At 47.8% G+C, this 19,505-nt stretch overlaps 1 protein-coding gene and 1 pseudogene across 1 annotated transcript in view; both read left to right on the top strand.

Annotated features, from left to right (window-relative positions):
- Positions 1-19,505, top strand: part of ESYT1 (extended synaptotagmin 1) — a 433,655-nt gene that overhangs the window by 126,783 nt on the left and 287,367 nt on the right. The gene's annotated exons all lie outside the window — the stretch shown is intronic.
- On the top strand, positions 11,970-12,804 carry LOC144828164 (thiol S-methyltransferase TMT1B pseudogene; annotated as a pseudogene).

Here is a 19,505-nt window from a genome sequence, read left to right as displayed (position 1 = left end):
GTTCGGGCTATTGCTCCCTTTTAGATCTTTGTGTCAGGATATTTGTTGTTAAAGCCTTGCAACGCCCGCCATGTAGGCGGTGGTCTTACGACCTCGGACAGCTCCCCCCAAGAATTAGGAAAACCCCAGCAACTTGAGTTCTCCGACAATGTACAGTCGGAACATGTCTATCACTACATTAGAAAGGTGAACCCTATCCTCAACATAAAAACCTGGCGTCCTCAGGTTAATGAGACCATGCCTTACAAAGTCCAAGCCCATGCTTTTACTGAACTTGTTCATTGCTATGTTTAACTTCCTTCTGGATCTGCCTACCCCCTCCTTGGTTCTCTGCCCCTCGCCACTTGGATCTCGCAATAATTTCTAAACAAACTATGTCGGCCGGACGCACAAACCTGGATAGGAAGACTGAGTCCCCTTGATGGTCTCTAGCAGTGCCTTGACGACCCATCGCAGCCAGGTCATTGATTCACAGATAGATGACTACCCCTTCAGAGTTCTTGGGTCCCAGTTGCCCTTCCCGTACCGCTGAAAGAAGCTCCTTCCACCTCATGCCTGGTCTTCCAAGGCATATCACTTTGGTAGGCACAGCTCTATGTAGTCACAAAGATTCTTGGCGCTGGTCCACTGTTGTGCCCTTGTGATGTATGAATGTCCTATTATGCACACCTTCTGTTTTTCTGCTCTGTTCCCTACGACAAGAGATTATGGCCAAGTTAACACGCCAAAAGAAAAACCAAAGGTGATGATGGACGGAGCGTTGACAATACAAACACTCACCCCCAGTCAACTGATCTGGGTTTAATCCATCACTGTTCTTTAGCTCACTTCGCCACCCCAGTTCAGACATGGCCATATGCAAATCAGTCTGACCCTGTGCCTCATGGGAACAGTCCAGCCCGACTGCCAAGCCATGTCTTCCCTGGACCGGAATCAAGCTTCCCAGGACCGGTTTCTGGCATTACAGCCGTCTTCAGCCGGGCTTGCTTGACTCCAGTGGCAAAGTGAGCAAGGGACTCACGTCTGAGCATACCCTGCCAACTTAGGGCGAACAAAGAAAAACCAAAGGTGATGATGGACGGAGCGTTGACAATACAAACACTCACCCCCAGTCAACTGATCTGGGTTTAATCCATCACTGTTCTTTAGCTCACTTCGCCACCCCAGTTCAGACATGGCCATATGCAAATCAGTCTGACCCTGTGCCTCATGGGAACAGTCCAGCCCGACTGCCAAGCCATGTCTTCCCTGGACCGGAATCAAGCTTCCCAGGACCGGTTTCTGGCATTACAGCCGTCTTCAGCCGGGCTTGCTTGACTCCAGTGGCAAAGTGAGCAAGGGACTCACGTCTGAGCATACCCTGCCAACTTAGGGCGAACAAAGAAAAACCAAAGGTGATGATGGACGGAGCGTTGACAATACAAACACTCACCCCCAGTCAACTGATCTGGGTTTAATCCATCACTGTTCTTTAGCTCACTTCGCCACCCCAGTTCAGACATGGCCATATGCAAATCAGTCTGACCCTGTGCCTCATGGGAACAGTCCAGCCCGACTGCCAAGCCATGTCTTCCCTGGACCGGAATCAAGCTTCCCAGGACCGGTTTCTGGCATTACAGCCGTCTTCAGCCGGGCTTGCTTGACTCCAGTGGCAAAGTGAGCAAGGGACTCACGTCTGAGCATACCCTGCCAACTTAGGGCGAACAAAGAAAAACCAAAGGTGATGATGGATGGAGCGTTGACAATACAAACACTCACCCCCAGTCAACTGATCTGGGTTTAATCCATCACTGTTCTTTAGCTCACTTCGCCACCCCAGTTCAGACATGGCCATATGCAAATCAGTCTGACCCTGTGCCTCATGGGAACAGTCCAGCCCGACTGCCAAGCCATGTCTTCCCTGGACCGGAATCAAGCTTCCCAGGACCGGTTTCTGGCATTACAGCCGTCTTCAGCCGGGCTTGCTTGACTCCAGTGGCAAAGTGAGCAAGGGACTCACGTCTGAGCATACCCTGCCAACTTAGGGCGAACAAAGAAAAACCAAAGGTGATGATGGACGGAGCGTTGACAATACAAACACTCACCCCCAGTCAACTGATCTGGGTTTAATCCATCACTGTTCTTTAGCTCACTTCGCCACCCCAGTTCAGACATGGCCATATGCAAATCAGTCTGACCCTGTGCCTCATGGGAACAGTCCAGCCCGACTGCCAAGCCATGTCTTCCCTGGACCGGAATCAAGCTTCCCAGGACCGGTTTCTGGCATTACAGCCGTCTTCAGCCGGGCTTGCTTGACTCCAGTGGCAAAGTGAGCAAGGGACTCACGTCTGAGCATACCCTGCCAACTTAGGGCGAACAAAGAAAAACCAAAGGTGATGATGGACGGAGCGTTGACAATACAAACACTCACCCCCAGTCAACTGATCTGGGTTTAATCCATCACTGTTCTTTAGCTCACTTCGCCACCCCAGTTCAGACATGGCCATATGCAAATCAGTCTGACCCTGTGCCTCATGGGAACAGTCCAGCCCGACTGCCAAGCCATGTCTTCCCTGGACCGGAATCAAGCTTCCCAGGACCGGTTTCTGGCATTACAGCCGTCTTCAGCCGGGCTTGCTTGACTCCAGTGGCAAAGTGAGCAAGGGACTCACGTCTGAGCATACCCTGCCAACTTAGGGCGAACAAAGAAAAACCAAAGGTGATGATGGACGGAGCGTTGACAATACAAACACTCACCCCCAGTCAACTGATCTGGGTTTAATCCATCACTGTTCTTTAGCTCACTTCGCCACCCCAGTTCAGACATGGCCATATGCAAATCAGTCTGACCCTGTGCCTCATGGGAACAGTCCAGCCCGACTGCCAAGCCATGTCTTCCCTGGACCGGAATCAAGCTTCCCAGGACCGGTTTCTGGCATTACAGCCGTCTTCAGCCGGGCTTGCTTGACTCCAGTGGCAAAGTGAGCAAGGGACTCACGTCTGAGCATACCCTGCCAACTTAGGGCGAACAAAGAAAAACCAAAGGTGATGATGGACGGAGCGTTGACAATATAAACACTCACCCCCAGTCAACTGATCTGGGTTTAATCCATCACTGTTCTTTAGCTCACTTCGCCACCCCAGTTCAGACATGGCCATATGCAAATCAGTCTGACCCTGTGCCTCATGGGAACAGTCCAGCCCGACTGCCAAGCCATGTCTTCCCTGGACCGGAATCAAGCTTCCCAGGACCGGTTTCTGGCATTACAGCCGTCTTCAGCCGGGCTTGCTTGACTCCAGTGGCAAAGTGAGCAAGGGACTCACGTCTGAGCATACCCTGCCAACTTAGGGCGAACAAAGAAAAACCAAAGGTGATGATGGACGGAGCGTTGACAATACAAACACTCACCCCCAGTCAACTGATCTGGGTTTAATCCATCACTGTTCTTTGATTCTTTGAAGCTTGATTCCGGTCCAGGGAAGACATGGCTTGGCAGTTCGGGCTGGACTGTTCCCATGAGGCATAGGGTCAGACGGATTTGCATATGGTCATGTCTGAACTGGGGTGGCGGAGTGAGCTAAAGAACGGTGATGGATTAAACCCAGATCAGTTGACTGGGGGTGAGTGTTTGTATTGTCAACGCTCCGTCCATCATCACCTTTGGTTTTTCTTTGTTCGCCCTAAGTTGGCAGGGTATGCTCAGACGTGAGTCCCTTGCTCACTTTGCCACTGGAGTCAAGCAAGCCCGGCTGAAGACGGCTGTAATGCCAGAAACCGGTCCTGGGAAGCTTGATTCCGGTCCAGGGAAGACATGGCTCGGCAGTTCGGGCTGGACTGTTCCCATGAGGCATAGGGTCAGACTGATTTGCATATGGTCATGTCTGAACTGGGGTGGCGGAGTGAGCTAAAGAACGGTGATGGATTAAACCCAGATCAGTTGACTGGGGGTGAGTGTTTGTATTGTCAACGCTCCGTCCATCATCACCTTTGGTTTTTCTTTGTTCGCCCTAAGTTGGCAGGGTATGCTCAGACGTGAGTCCCTTGCTCACTTTGCCACTGGAGTCAAGCAAGCCCGGCTGAAGACGGCTGTAATGCCAGAAACCGGTCCTGGGAAGCTTGATTCCGGTCCAGGGAAGACATGGCTTGGCAGTTCGGGCTGGACTGTTCCCATGAGGCATAGGGTCAGACTGATTTGCATATGGTCATGTCTGAACTGGGGTGGCGGAGTGAGCTAAAGAACGGTGATGGATTAAACCCAGATCAGTTGACTGGGGGTGAGTGTTTGTATTGTCAACGCTCCGTCCATCATCACCTTTGGTTTTTCCAAGTTAACACGCCGTCAGCCTTATGTAGGACCTAAATGCTGAGGTTCTCCACTTCCCAGTGCGCTAAATCCCCTCCTCTGCCATGTGGTGTGCTGCAGCAGCCCTGGCAGCCCCGATGCGAAAGGAGTGAGACCTAAAGTGTGCAGGTGCCAGGCCTGCCCTCACCAAGGCCAGGCGTAAAACTGCAGTGAACTGAAACCTGCTGAGGAAGCTGCCGTCCTTGTGTATGAACAGCGGGGGCCGCCCCCTCCCTGACCTGCATGTACTGCCCGGTTATGCATACCGCCTGGCCAGTGCTCACTCTCCACGAGGCACTCCTGCCGCGTGACCCACCCTCTCCCCTCCGGGTCGGTTTTTCACCTCCTCAGGTACAAGACCAAATGCTTGTCTCCCATCCGCAGTTCCTCCACCTACAAACACGATGAGTCAGGGTTCGCCCTAGAGGGTGGTGCTACTAGGTCCCTCACCCTATTCGCCCCAAAGATTGCCACTGTGAAAGCGGCCTTGAACAAGTGAGTTTCTTTGGTGGACCTGCAGGTCACAGGCAGGACCTTTAGAATCGCCTTGATCAGGACTTCAAGTGGTCCGAGCACTGGCAGTTTTTTAACCCCTAAGCGCTAGGGGGGAGGGGGGGCCGCGCGGCGCCACCATGCTCGTGACGGAACCACTCCGTCACGAGCCAGGGTGGCGCTGTGCTTGTGACGGAATGGTTCCGTCACGGCCCCGCCCGCTCAATAGAACGCGCCGCGCAGGCCCGAAATCAGCGCTGCACAGGCGCAGCGGCCGGGCCGTGATGGAACCATTCCGTCACCAGCACAGCCCCACCGTGGCTCGTGACGGAATGGTTCTGTCACGAGCGCACAAGGGGTTAAAGGAGGCCTCGAAACGGGTCTCTATCGGGCTCTGATTTGTGCCCTTGCCAGGCTGTCCGTTTTTTTCCGGACTGCAGTGACCACAGGCACATCACGTGCACATGCTCACATTGCTCACTTTTCACTAGTGGAGAAGTTATGGCATGACCTCATGCCAGGTGAGCGTAGTTTGGGAAGGGAAATTCTTTCAAGAGAGTAATTTTCTCTCTGGATTTCCCTTCTCTTTTTGAAACTCAGAAGCAGCAACATTGTCGTGGTGTTACTAGGGCTTTAAGGGGAAGCTTTTTCAATATTAAATACAAGCCATAGTTGCAGCTTATTTATCTTATGCAACTAACAACCACTGACAAATCCAATAGTCCTGGCTTGTTGTACATATGATGTTACTTGTTGTACCATATATCTGGATGCAATGACAGAAACCGCAAAATGCAAGTCGGTTGGCACACTATGCTAAGCGCTGATTTTTAAATGTATGTATTTTAAGCCCCGCCCTTAGTTAAATTGGTCACGCCCCTTTCAGAGACCCACTCAGTTGTTTTCACCCCACTTAAAGCCCTGGCTCTGACCTTCTCAAAATCAATCGGTATCCTGGTGTCAAACCTCTAGGCTGCACGTGGCCCCGAACTTTCATTGTAGTGCCAATTTACCGACAGGCGGTGCCTCTGATAGTGTGGGAAAGATAGTCACATAGCGGGTTCGTATCTCTGAAAGACTATCATGCCTTGTTATTCACGTGACAAACTCTGGACCTCCCCTTCCGGCCTGCCTTTTGGGGACTTCCGCCTGCCAGGAAGAGGTCGCTTCCTATCCTGAAACGGCCTGCCCTGCACCTTGAGGCTGGCGAGGATAAGGGGCGACCTGCACAATTTATTATCGAGAACAAATGCTTGTTCCTCGTCTCCACCACGGCGGAGACAGCTGCGTCCCTCTGCGGCACGCGGCTCATTAGCGGTCTGGATGAGTCAGAAGAGCTCGCGCGAGCCCGGCCTCTGATACCATTTTACCTAATGTACTCGTCTTTCCATATCACATCCGCCAATTGCACTCATTTTGCAGCTCCCGCCGCTTTGTGTGTGTTTCTGCGGCCCAGGCCGAATCTAGATTCGGACGTCATGCATCCATGGCTCCACCATCCTGTGGTTGAGTCTAGAAAAGCACCTCGATACAATCTAACTTTTAAATTCGTGGCGCTGGCGAGACGGAGCCATTGTGGCTTACGATGACTTTTACTATAAGCCAACAATGCCACACTACTTTGTAACCATGTTCAGAGTCTGTTTGAGTCGTGGGAGATTAACATTTTCCCACAGCTTTGTCAGTGTCACCACGGGTCACATGTCCCTTGGCAATGCAGCTAGCAGTTAAATTGTAGAATAAAAATCACAGGGTCACTGAATAAAGTGCATCCAAAGACACGGTTCTCTAAAACATCACAGGCCGGTATCAGCATAATAATGGCTGCACTCTCTTACTTATTTTCCCCCCTTGCTCCCTTACTCCTCTTTAGTGATCTACTTCATTGACGGTCTGTTTTTAAAACTGCCTATGACTTCACATCTCGCACCCTTTCCAATATTTCCTCTCATTCCTCTTCACTTTTGCCATCACCTTTTCTTTCTTCTGCCTTGTTTTTTTAAAACATTCACGGCCTTGCTGTTGCAGTCTTCTCTTCTGAATCTTTCAGTTCCCTAGAGCTATTTTTTCTGGTTCTGAAATCGGTACGGTCCAGACCGCTCCACTATCCCCTCATACCTCCTGATCCAAAAAGCACATTTGGAGTCCTCCGCCACTCTTCCCATTGTTCATGTTTAACCAAATAACCCTTTTCTTTCCGTGGCTTTTCCAGGCACCTTTACATCTGTGTGCATTATTGCAGCATCTGGTTGTAGCATTTATCTTGCTCATTTACTTCAAGTCATTTATTATTTGTTGGGGTCATTCTCCGCTCTTTTGGGGTTCCCAGACATTCGACCCTAGGCTGTGGCGTGTTCACAACCCTTACAAATGTTCTTTGTGAAACAGGGTCCACAGACATTGGTTCGGATTTGCTGACTTTAGAATAGCTTCCAGAGCAACATTCATCAGTTCTGACTTGATAGCCAATCAGAAGAGCAGCTGAGATTCAGACTTTGGATCCATAAAATGGTCGGCAGACAGAATCGTCAATATATATTTATTTCTTTTTAACCATAGTTTTATTTTTTGGAGTGGAAGTTTTAAGAAACTCAACATGAATTTTCACCAAATTGAAAAGGCTCAGATTAAATGCTCCTTTTTTCCCATGCTAAATTTGGTGTTGATTTGTTTGGCAGTTTTTAATGCAGCTGTGTCTACATGTTCTCAGAAGGCATTAAATGGCAAATGCATTATCTAAGGCCAAAGGTTTTTGCACGTACACTTTATGGGAACATTTGGTGCAAATTCTTCAAATGACCTGAAGATTTAAGCGATCCATATATTGTTTTTCTCTGTGAACAGGCCAGCTTAATCATGACCACAGCGTGGCCCTGGGAGCTTGGAGGTTTAAGTGTATGTGTAGAGGATGTACATTTGAATTTGAGGTACTACAGTGACTATTTCTTGGGTCAGCTCTTTTGTTGTGTGAACAGCTGGACAGCTAGCTCCTGGATTATCCGGTAATCCCTCGGCGGCTTTTTCATCTGTGCTCTGCCTCTGGTGCATTTAGCAGTTCCGACTGGCAGGGAATTGTCATGTGGGCTATTTGACATTTAAGTCATTTTTAGGTTTTGACTAGCGATGCATGCGTACGAAGTACGCATGCGCTAGCAAAATCTAATGATATCCTCTAATCCTCTATGTGGGGTCGGGTATCTGCCCCCTCCTCCCATTGGCTAGCTCCATAAATGCAGGCTAGCCATTGGTAGAGGGCTCTGTCTGTCAATCCCAGACCAGATTCGGGGGCGTTCCCGAGAATTTTTCCCTTTTGGCTACGTCACGCGACGTCAGCCAAAAGCCGGGAACGCCCCCGAATCTGGTCCGGCATTGAGCCGGCACCCGCCTTCCTGCTCCGGCCGTCTTCTGCGTCTCTCCTCCCCCTTTCCCGCCCCCTCCCGCTTGTTTCCTGATGGCGGCACCGGCCGAAGATGCCTCTTGCCTGGCTGACATCCTTAGACGTAGCGCCGCGAGGGTATTCCAAGTGGCGCTGCTCTCTCCCTGATGCACAGGTACTAATGGTTAGAGGCGTCCTTTCCCCTGCCGCAGAGCTCAGGGGCTCAGCCTGAGATCGCTCTGCCCTGGCAGGGACAGTGAGAAGCGGCCGCCTCCTGTTAACACCATGAAGCGGCCACTGCACAGCGGCTCACCTTCGGCGTCGCTAGGCAGCCAGCAGCAGCGCTGCGAGCTTTCCAGCAGCCACCCCGCCCCCTGCCCAGGTGCCCTGTGTACTCGCGGTGCTTCGGGCGCTGCTGACTGCTCCGGTTTGCAGTGGAGGTCCAAACAGCCAACGGCGGGTCATGTGATGGGAGAGTGCTCGCCTAGCAGGGTTTAAATAGCCGTCTAGTACTGGCGCTGCCGCCTCTGCTGTCACCGTGCAGCACTCTATGCTGCTAATGCGAGCGGCACAGAGGGCGAGACGAGAAAACAATGACCTGAAAACCCGGCCCTGCTGCTGCCGGCGCAGGGTGATACCACAACAATACAGCACGCTTGCTCGCATCGCCAGCCTTACAACAAGCGGAACACTGTAGTCCAGGACTCCTCTATAGACACTCGTCACGGCGGTTCTCAGTAGGCACGACCATCGCAGTAAACAGGGGCACCAGGGCAATGTATGGGGTGCCCAGGACCACACATAGCTATAGTGAAGGAAAATAATGGTCCTGGGGTTGTGCTCCGTATACACGGAAACAAAACTTTCCGAACATCTTTCCCCCGAAGGGAAAGGCTTATTTCTTACTCCGATGGCTTTTTTTGCATCTTTGCTAACTCCACACCACCACCACCAAGCTTTACAGCTCTGCCATGGCCACACGCAGCCCCGTGCTTTTAAATACCTTTAGCCCTAACCACGTTTTTATGAGGATGATAAAACTGGGAGTTATCTCTAGTTTGACCTAAAATGCCGTCTCTGGGAACGTACTGTTTCAATGAGGTTTGAGTGCTTTGGATTGGAACCGTTCTGATGGCCAGGTACGGAGCGCTCTCCAAGATATAACAATAAGTTAATATCTTGGTATTGGTTTCCAATATTAGCAGGAGCAGAAATGACGTCATTAGTGCTTTCGGTTTGTGGGCGCAAATCACTAAGAGTCTGTCTGACACTCCCCCTGAGAGCGCAAACCTGCTGCAGGCCTGACGTGGGCAGGGCGGGCACGGTACTGTAGGCACAGGTCAGCCATTGTTCCTTGTTTGACATGCATCTTCATGCCAGGCACACATCGCGACATCTTAATCCGGGGGCTGAGCGCTCACTGAGGCTTTGGTGTTTTGTACGGGCGCTTGTTGGGCCAGTTGGAATCAAAGGCCAGAATGCTAATGTGGGGACGCGCTGTGATCCGGCCGCTCTTTTGTCTGCTATGAACTCCCAGTGACCCTTCCTTCCTCCGAGGCCTGCAGAGGGACGGGGACCCTCCTGCAGACGCAGCTAAACAACATCTAGTTGTCATCTCACCTCGAAAAGTAAATGTACTACAGTGCACGATATTAAGCGGATTCCTTTTTCTGGCACCCTGGACACACCTTAGTGCACCCACCCGTGGATGTGAGGCTCGTACGGAACACCCTTAGACACGGCCTCGCTACTCGCTCTTAACGTCCATTCTTAAAGACGTGGGCCTCTTGCCGGACGATGGTAAGGACAGCGGGCTCACACAGTACACGTTTTATGTCTAGGCGCTCACATTGTACACTCTGTCCAGTCCCGCGGAGAAGGCTCACGCTGTGAGATTCCAGGACTGTGAGGTTCATACTGTACCAATCTAGTGACGTGAGGCTCCCCTGGCACAGTCATGAGAACACGAGGCCAGCTCCGTAGAATCCTGCAAGCCAGAAGCAGCTCACACTGTACCAGCATGCCCGGGAGGATTATACAGTGACAAGGAGTGCGCGCGAAGGCCCCTGCACAGGTCTACGCACTTGAGGGTCACACAGAACAACTTAAGGGGGGGACGGGCTTCTCCTATATAATCATCTGGACATAGGCCACATGGGGTACAATATAGGGGCATACTATTCAAACCTGTGGAAATACTTTTCATGTTGTACAATACTGCATGCAGAAGAGATTGAATGTACTGTTTTAACGCATGTTTTCCTGTGAGGCACAGAAGGGAGACTTTCTTGGTGGACTGGAAGAGCGCCCCCCCCCCCTAACAGACAATGGGGTAGTTGTCGGTGTTGATGCTTATCAAAGGAGGGCGGAGTTGTCATATCAAAGGCACTCGGGCACTACCGGAGGTCATTGTAAATGTGTCAAACCCTTTGAAAAGGCACAAGCTCACCCAGGAGCCTCAGTGGTGTCAGCCAGCACGTAATTTGCATGAGGTTGTTAAGGGCAGATGGTCACAGGGATAAGAAGAACATTGGCTAGAACAAACTTTTTTCTAATTCGCAGAGTTTTCATTTTACTTTAGGGCAACATCTAGTTCATTTCTTGTATTAGGATCTGGAAACTTACATTTAAATACACATTTTCTTCCACGGAACATGCCTCGAGTGCTACACTTTCTCATAAAAATGAAATTATCTTTGCACTTTTGCAGGTCTGTAGTTTCTAGAAGGTGGACATTGGGTAACATGGGCTTATCAGAAAGATATACCGTGGTAAGGACGCTTGGTGTGGGTTTGCATCAGTGTGTTTCTTGGGCCTTTGTGTTTAAGGTAAAAAATAGTATGTTCTAAAGTCACCCGAGGCATGGCTGTTATCTCAGTGCAGAAACCCCAAACATTAGAGCCCAGTGAATTCTCGGCACATCCTGTTGAATCATCCAACCATTTAAACCGCCCCAAAAACGTACTAGTGTATTATATGGGGCCTGGCTGCAACGCCCCTCCCCCATCCGAAACCATCATCAGCCCAAAAGTGGCAATGTATTTATACGGTCAACCCGGGAGAAATCTAATCCTGGCTGCAAAGTTTCAGCCCTTTAACAATGCCAAAAGATAATGCAGTATAGGGACAGCCCGGTGAACGCTGCATCTGTCTGCTGAAGCCCCACCCTTTGCACCCCATGCTTCCTTCAAGAGTGTTTGAAATGTCGTCTTGGAATGTTGTGCCCTTCCGAGCCCGGTTCCTGTTTTGCTTCTCTTTGAGACCTGTCACCCCCTGAACCAGGCTGAATAAAGCATCCACGTGTTCCCTTTGTCCCGGCTAATCCTTTGTGATTCTTGACTTTGAAAGTGGCCATTCTTGGAGCCCCAGACTACCCTATTTGATGAGCAGTTGCCCTTTTTCAGGGGTAAAGTGACCGTACGTGACAGCTCAGCTTCCAAACTCACATCCTTACAGGTCAGTACTATACAAAATCCAGGAGGTTTAGCTGTTACTCTGAATATTCCCACTCTCAGAAAAAACAAACGCGTCACTGTGCAAAATGAAGAATTACTTATGTAGATCTAAACATTATTGCAAGTGTATCCATTCAGGACACAGCCTTTGAAAGAATTCGTTTTAGATTAATTTTCGAGCACACCAGGCGAAACTTGTACAAACTCTAGAGCATCGACTTGTAGCAAATATTTATTTATTCGTTACTTCTTTATAAAAAAACAAATTAATTAATTACATTTCCTTGCATAAAGGAATAATTCTGGACATGACTGGCAATCTATTTATCGTGTACAAAATATATACTATTAATTCCAGCTTTGTGTGCTATGGAACACCCTTGTTTGTAACGAAAAAACATACCGGTAACCTGAATGTGGACTCATCTGTGCATATGGTGTGCATTATTCCTACAAAGTAAATCCAGCGCAGCTCAGACACGCATCAGCTCGAGAGCGCAGACCTCAGAGGCGGCGGCGCCCTCGGCTCCGAACATGGGCCTTCTCATAGCCACCCTTCAGGGGGGCATCATGCTGCTGACCCTGCCAGTGCACCTCTTGGCTCTCTTAGGAGTATGGCAGCCACTAGCCAATAAGATGTTTCCGTACGTGTTGGCCACATTTAGCCACGTCTACAACCGGAAGATGCATTCCTTCAAGAAGACTCTTTTCACCAATATGCTAGACTTCGCCAGCCCCGGGGGGAAGCTCAACATTTTGGAGGTCGGAAGCGGAACGGGAACAAATTTCCAGTTTTTCCCGCCAGGATGCCGAGTCACGTGCACGGATCCGAACCCAGACATCGAGCGCTCCCTGGGCAAGAGCGTTGCAGAAAATGACCACGTCCGGTTCACGCGCTTCCTCGTGGCTTCTGGGGAAGACATGTCGGCGGTGGCCAGCGGCTCCGCGGATGCTGTGGTCTGCACGCTGGTGCTGTGTTCGGTGCGGAACGTGGAGGGGGTCCTCAAGGAGGTGGTGCGAGTCCTCAGACCGGTGAGTATTCTGTAGTGCTATTTTGAGATGTACAAGTTTAATATGGCAGCTGACTTTCACTTTCTCTGAGTCACTATTTCGAAGCGCAGATTACAAGGGAAAACTCGGCAAAGCAATAGCTACGACCTATATATTGGGCAAATGGCACTGGTTTCCTGACCCACACTTCACATGAATTATGTCAAAGCTGAGATTATTACTTGTTCACAAATTACATATTTTAGCCAATAGAACGTGTGCACTTTCTAAACTTGTAGGATTGCACATTCATAAAGGTTAAAATTTACAGAGACTTTATCTGCCAGCCTATGGCGTTACTTACCCAAGCGAAGGGTCGTTTATAGGAATTCCATTCCATTGTTTGATCCTCTACCCCTTTCCTAAACAATTCCATGTTCCGCATTTTATGCAGTCTATGCTTCATAGCATGTATGGAAAACTTGGAATCACTGAAAAATCATAAAAATAATGCATGTAGGAGGCAAGAAATGATCCAGGCTTTGTAGGCAACAGGCACCTCTATGTAGGATCCTGGGCAACACCCACCCTCTTGCTGAGGCAGATCTTTATCTTTTTGTTAGGAATGTCGCAAAGCACACTTTTGAAAACACTGCACTTCACGTGCACAACTCGACTTGTGTCATTTGTATCAGTGTAAACCTACGATTTTGTGTACTTGACTGTACGCTTCTCCACATTTTAGTAAGTCAATGCCAAACATACTTTTATGATGCTAGTAATACAAAATATATATATCTCTCTCAAAAAAAAAATATATATAGATAGATACACATAGAGAGAGACAAATTGTGTTTATAATTTTTGAACTACAGTAACTCATTATTCCTCTAATAACTAGTATATCTTTTCCGGAAAACCAACTGGCTCTGCAGATTTTCCTTTATTTATTCCAGTATTTTCTAAAGTGTTAATTTAGGGAATTGGATATCCTTAAACAAAGTAGCTTAACTTCCTAGTTGAAATATTCTCTCTATAGGTCAGAACTATGATCTTGAAACTCCAAATATATTTCCCTTACATTTTCTATTGTTGTTGAAATATTATTTCTACTTTTTTTTGCCTTGGTCTTCTACAATAGAATGACATTCCTAGCATACAATTCTCCAAAAGCAACCCCACCTCAGCTTACTCAAATTATGATTCAGAATGCCTTACGCCTAAGAGATGTTTACGTGCCTTTGTTGCCTGCAATGTGTGGGGGCTCGCAGTGTGTGTGTGGGGGCTCGCAGTGTGTGTGGGGGGGCTCGCAGTGTGTGGGGGGCTCTGTGTGGCTGTGTGTGTGGGGGGCTCTGTGTGGGTGTGTGTGTGGGGGGCTCTGTGTGGGTGTGTGTGGGGGGGCTCTGTGTGGGTGTTTGTCATTTGCGAGAGATTAAGCTATTGGCATTGTAAATGACAATGCCATTTATTTATGTTAAAAAAACATAAATAAAAATAATGTCAAGAGCAATGCCAATAGCTCTAACTTTAACAAAGGCAAAACCATTGCATTGTAAATGCTTGTTTTATTTGCATTTCTCAACGTTACCCCCTAGCAATCTCCCACCTACCTGCCCCCCCATTAGTAGGTTTCCTCTCATCCTTAATTGTTTTTCGTCACTCCTAGTGCCCTTAGTCTCCTTGGGCACGTGAGCCCTCTGTTATCTTGCTATAGGTATATTAGGACGGGGTTCCTTAATTTACTGGATTTATATCTCATGTTCTTTAGATCATATGCCATTTTTTGTGGCTCAAAAGTGTCCACACACTGGATACAGAGGTTAGCCACAGGAAGCACACCCAGTCTCCCAGTCAGCCAATCACAACCCTGCTTTAGCAGTGTTGTGATTGGTCTGAGTGCCGTTTTTCGGGCCCCAGACGCTGACTGGAGGCCTAGGCATGTTCTCCACATAGGCTGTAATGCAGCCGGCTTGGAGAAAATGCCAAGTGTGCAAGACTGTTTTGGGCGGCCCGAGAGGGCCATCCAAGAAGTCATTGTGCCGTTTAGAAGGGTGCTATCACTTCTCCCCTGCCCCGCCCCCTCATGCAAAGCTGTGGGCGGAAGTAGGAGAAAATAATATGATAACAACACAAGTTATTACCATCTTATTTTCTCCGTCTTTCACTGCAAAAAAGCAGTGGGGGACACTCCTCCGCCTTAGCGGAGGAGCAGCCACTGTGTTTAACGCACCAAAATCTTCTTGGTATGGTAAATACCGTACAATTTCCCTGTCAAATTTCGGCAGGTAAAACCTGTCGGATGCATTAAACGAAAGAAAACTCATAATTCCGACCTACTCGTAATCAGGCCCATAGTGCTTTGTAGTGGTAAGTGACTGAAAAAAACTTTTCAAAATTTGTAGGGGGTTTGTGCCTTTTCTTTGATTGGAGGGTGTAGCATCCAATGTGGAAATTGTGAGTAGTGGAAATATTATGTAGGTTTGTTGGGGAAAGTAGTGAACCCTGTGCTTCGGCTAGGTGGTCACACACTCCCATTGTGGAGCGAGTTACTGGTGATACATAGTTTTTCCCCTCTCTAATTGTTTTGAGAAGCCACATAACTTCTCCCATTGGGTGCCTGGCTAGGCTTTGGTTGATGGAGCACTACATTGCCAATCGCCCCCTGGTGATATTCCAGCAGGTATCGCAGGTGGCTGGCCTGATAGTAATGTTGTATGTGGGTGACGTCCACACCTTCTTCCCTGAGGGATTTTGTACTTATTTTTGCATCAAAGCATGGCTTTCCCTCAACCAAATGAAAGAGTGGTAGTTTTCTTGCAAGTAAGCTATCTCGTCCTTTGTGAGTTGGAGAGGCAAGGCTTGGTATGTATACATTATATTAGGCAGCATGGTCATCTTAAGTGCAGCTGTCCTACCAACCCATTTGTCACGAGGATAGGTTGGATTTGGCTTCTTTCAGTAGCCTCTTGTAGTTGCCTCTTAGTGATTTACATTTGGTGCCAGCTGAATACCTTAGTATTGGATGCCTTTTAGGGCCCATCTGAATGTTGTTGTAGTTTTCAGATGCCTAGGGAGTGGTTGACCACAGACCGAAACTAGGCCCTGTGATTAGTTAAAGTTAATTTGAAGTTCTGCAATGTTTTGGTGTTCTTGTAATCGGTTCTTTCAAGGAGTATGCATGTTCCATGAGCATCAGAAATATATAAACTACAAAAACAGAGATTTTGTATGCGACTTGTCTTGGTGCAATCCCTTTAAATAGCACATGATTTCTGGTATATTGCTGCAGGGGTTCCTTGTCTAAAGCTTATAACAGGGGTGACAGAAGATAGATATTAATGCACCCTGAAGTCTCCCTTTCATATGTATTCTGGCCTAGTGTGAGTCGTATGGTGCTTCGATCCAACCCATAAATCAGTCACCTTTATTGAACCTGATTAAGGTGTCCTTCATCATGCCTGAGTTTACTTTGTCAAATGCCTTTCTGCTTCTAAAGATTAGAAGGTGGGCTCTTTTTGTCACTTTCCTGCAGTGTCAATCAGGTAGAAGGCTTTCTTGGTATTGTTGCTTTTGACTTTACTTGCCTTAGATAAACCCAGACTGATCAGAGTGTATTACAATGTCCTCATCTTATCTAGCCTATTTGCCAAAATCTTGGTGAATATTGTGACCTCAATATTTAATAAAGAGATCGAACGGTATGAAGGGCACTGGTTAGATCGTTTTTTTCTGTTAGGAATAATGTTACCTCTGCCATTGTACGTATGATTCCTTGGCCGTGACCAAACTGTTACTTAGCTCCATCAGGATCAAAAGTAATTGAAGTTCAAACTGTTTGATGAGGGGTAAGGCCATCTGGAACTGGTACTTTGCTGAATTTCAAGTCTCGAGGGGTAAAGCCATCTGCACCAGGTGCTTTGCTGAATTTCAAGTCTCGAGGGGGTAAAGCCATCTGCACCAGGTGCTTTGCTGAATTTCAAGTCTCGAGGGGGTAAAGCCATCTGCACCAGGTGCTTTGCCGAATTTCAAGTCTCGAGGGGTAAAGCCATCTGCACCAAGTGCTTTGCTGAATTTCAAGTCTCGAGGAGTAAAACCATCTGCACCAGGTGCTTTGCTGAATTTCAAGTCTTGAGGGGTAAAGCCATCTGCACCAGGTGCTTTGCCGAATTTCAAGTCTTGAGGGGTAAAGCCATCTGCACCAGGTGCTTTGCCGAATTTCAGGTCTCGAGGGGTAAAGCCATCTGAACCAGGTGCTTTTGCTGAATTTTTAGGTCTCGAGGGATAAAGCCATCTGGACCGGGTGCTTTGCCGAATTTCAGGTCTCAAGGGGTAAAGCCATCTAAACCGGGTGCTTTGCTGAATTTCAAGTCTCGAGGGGTAAAGCCATCTGGACCGGGTGCTTTGCCGAATTTCAGGTCTCGAGGGTAAAGCCATCTGAACCGGGTGCTTTGCCGAATTTCAAGTCTCTTATCCCCAGTAGGACTTCTGCTTTAGTTATAGGACTATCCAGCTGTTCAGTTTTGGTGGTGAATAACTTGGGGATTGTTATGGATCCTAGGTCGGTGGATATAATCTCAGTGTCGGTGGAGGTTGGCGGATACCATCCCTGGTAGTTCATGTAGAAGGCTTTTCTGGTGCTCTCTTCGCCTGTTTGCATGGTCCCTTTAGCACCTCTGATGTCTCCTACATATCTGCGGGCCTGCACTGTACGTTATATGTTCTGTACTAGAGTACCTACTTTGTCTTCTTCATGAAATTAGGCACCTATTCTGGTTACGATATAGTTGGCTGTATAATTTTCCACAGTATGCACATATCCCGTCACTAATATTAGTTTCCCCCATATTTTCCTAGATAGATTAGCCATATGTTTTTTTTTTAACTTAATGAGTTCATAAGGCCGTTTTATTGATGTTAATTGTCTTAGCTGTATAAGATACCCTACCACGTGCCTGAGTACACTCTAATGGCAGTATTTAAGGTGTCCCAAATAATCTCCCTCTTTTTTCTCTGTATTTTCGCTCCAATCTCATTGGTGAAAACTGGTCCTATCGACGGATGTATGACGTTACAACGCATACTTTTACCACGCATACCTTTACAACGCGGTTTTTACCACGCATACCATTTATATGTTTTATTCGTGTTCCTACAACAGCAGCCATAGAGCCCATTTCACAGTCCTCTAGAATGTCAGGACTGGACAGAAGAGGACTGAAAAGAACCGAAGTTGTGCTGTTTGCAGGACCCACCAGACTTGAGCACTGCCCTAGCTATTAGATTATGTGAACCAACACTGGACCTTCTGAACCTCTTCAATGTCGGCTTCTTCAGTGCATGCTGCACTTTCAGCTCTCTTTCACATTCACCCCAGCAGCAAGCGCTTGGAGGTGGAGTTTGAACAGAACATGCTATAACAGAAAACACACAGCTTGACTTATGAACAAGGTTTATTCCAGGTCTGCTAAATCTAAGCGCCTTGGGGAAAGTATCCTTATTGTAGTGTTCCTTCTTCCCGTTGAAGCTGCCCAGAAATGCATAAATGCATAATGTCTCTGGGGAGTCATTCCTTTCTCTGTTTGGGCAGGGCCAGAGCTTTCGTCTAAGGACTTCCACTTGGAACAGTGCTTCAGTTGTGGCTGGAGCAGCTTTGCTTCTCCTTGTGTCCTCAAAAATCAATCTTAAGTAATTAATAGGGCTCCACTCCTTCATCCCTCGAGGTGTCATAACAGCGAGTGGAGTTTCTCAAGGGGGCTTTCGGAATAGGGAGCAATGGCAGAATTCACTCCCACTGGCACCGACTGGGCTCCAATGGCTGCCAGCTAGCTCATGCTTCCGCCTGCGATGCGCTTTAACTGCATAGATGGTTCTTGAAGGCAGATTCAGCCTTTTATGCCCCGACAGCGATAAAAGTTTACCTATATAAAAACAACACAGGATATTTCCATTGTTACACCACAATACTGTGGTTACTAACGGTGTTTCTGTAAGATCAGTTACTAATAAGCGCAATTGAGAAAAAGTTTAAAAATTTCTCCGTTGATGGGGAGCTCTAAAATCCATTGCAGTTCCATGATTAGTCTTAGCTACAGAACCGAAACCCTGACTTCTAACTCGATACCTCATATGTGGTGACATAGATGAGCTCACAGATGACATCCTTGGTGGCATCACAGGGCTCAGGACTTTATGATGTCACAGAAGGAACAAGCAAACCTTTATAAACGTGTTTGCAAAGCGGTGTAATGAATTTTTTCCCTGCAAATAATGTCTAGCAGGACATCCAGATGTTAATAGGGGCTGCAGCCATATTATTGCTTTTAATGTCTGGGAAGATATCCATGGATTGAAAGGCCACATGCATTAGCCATTCTTCTCAATCACCTGTGAAGACATCTAGTTGTTGACAGTGGTAGTGCAGCTTTAGAACTGTCTTTAATGTCATTACTTGTGAGTGAAATCTTTTACTTTTCCCAAATATTGCAGGACTGGAGCTAGATTAGTAAATTTGACCTACCAGTCTCCATCACACCCACTGCTTACCTTAGGACACAGCACAAGGGAAGACACACAAAGGTGGCACACCTTTTTAAAATCTTTGTCTAAAAAATGTAAACATGGCCTCTGCACCATGACAAATGCATATGCATGTATAGTGATGCATGCATGCATGGATCAATAAGCTGGGGCTGCCGTACTATCATAACACATGTTGCGCATGCCTGGTGACACTGGGCGCATATACATGGCACAGATTTATATTAACTTCTAGATCACAATTTAAGACAAAGTGTCAAACTTTTAAAATTTAGAGTGGACTGTAATCCCATTTTCTCAATGAGACTTTTATAAAAAAAAAATACAAGGAAA

This window comes from Lissotriton helveticus, chromosome 1_1 (genome assembly GCF_964261635.1).
Source record: "Lissotriton helveticus chromosome 1_1, aLisHel1.1, whole genome shotgun sequence".
In the NCBI taxonomy this organism is placed as follows: domain Eukaryota; kingdom Metazoa; phylum Chordata; class Amphibia; order Caudata; family Salamandridae; genus Lissotriton; species Lissotriton helveticus.
This window is presented reverse-complemented; position numbering and strand designations above follow the sequence as displayed.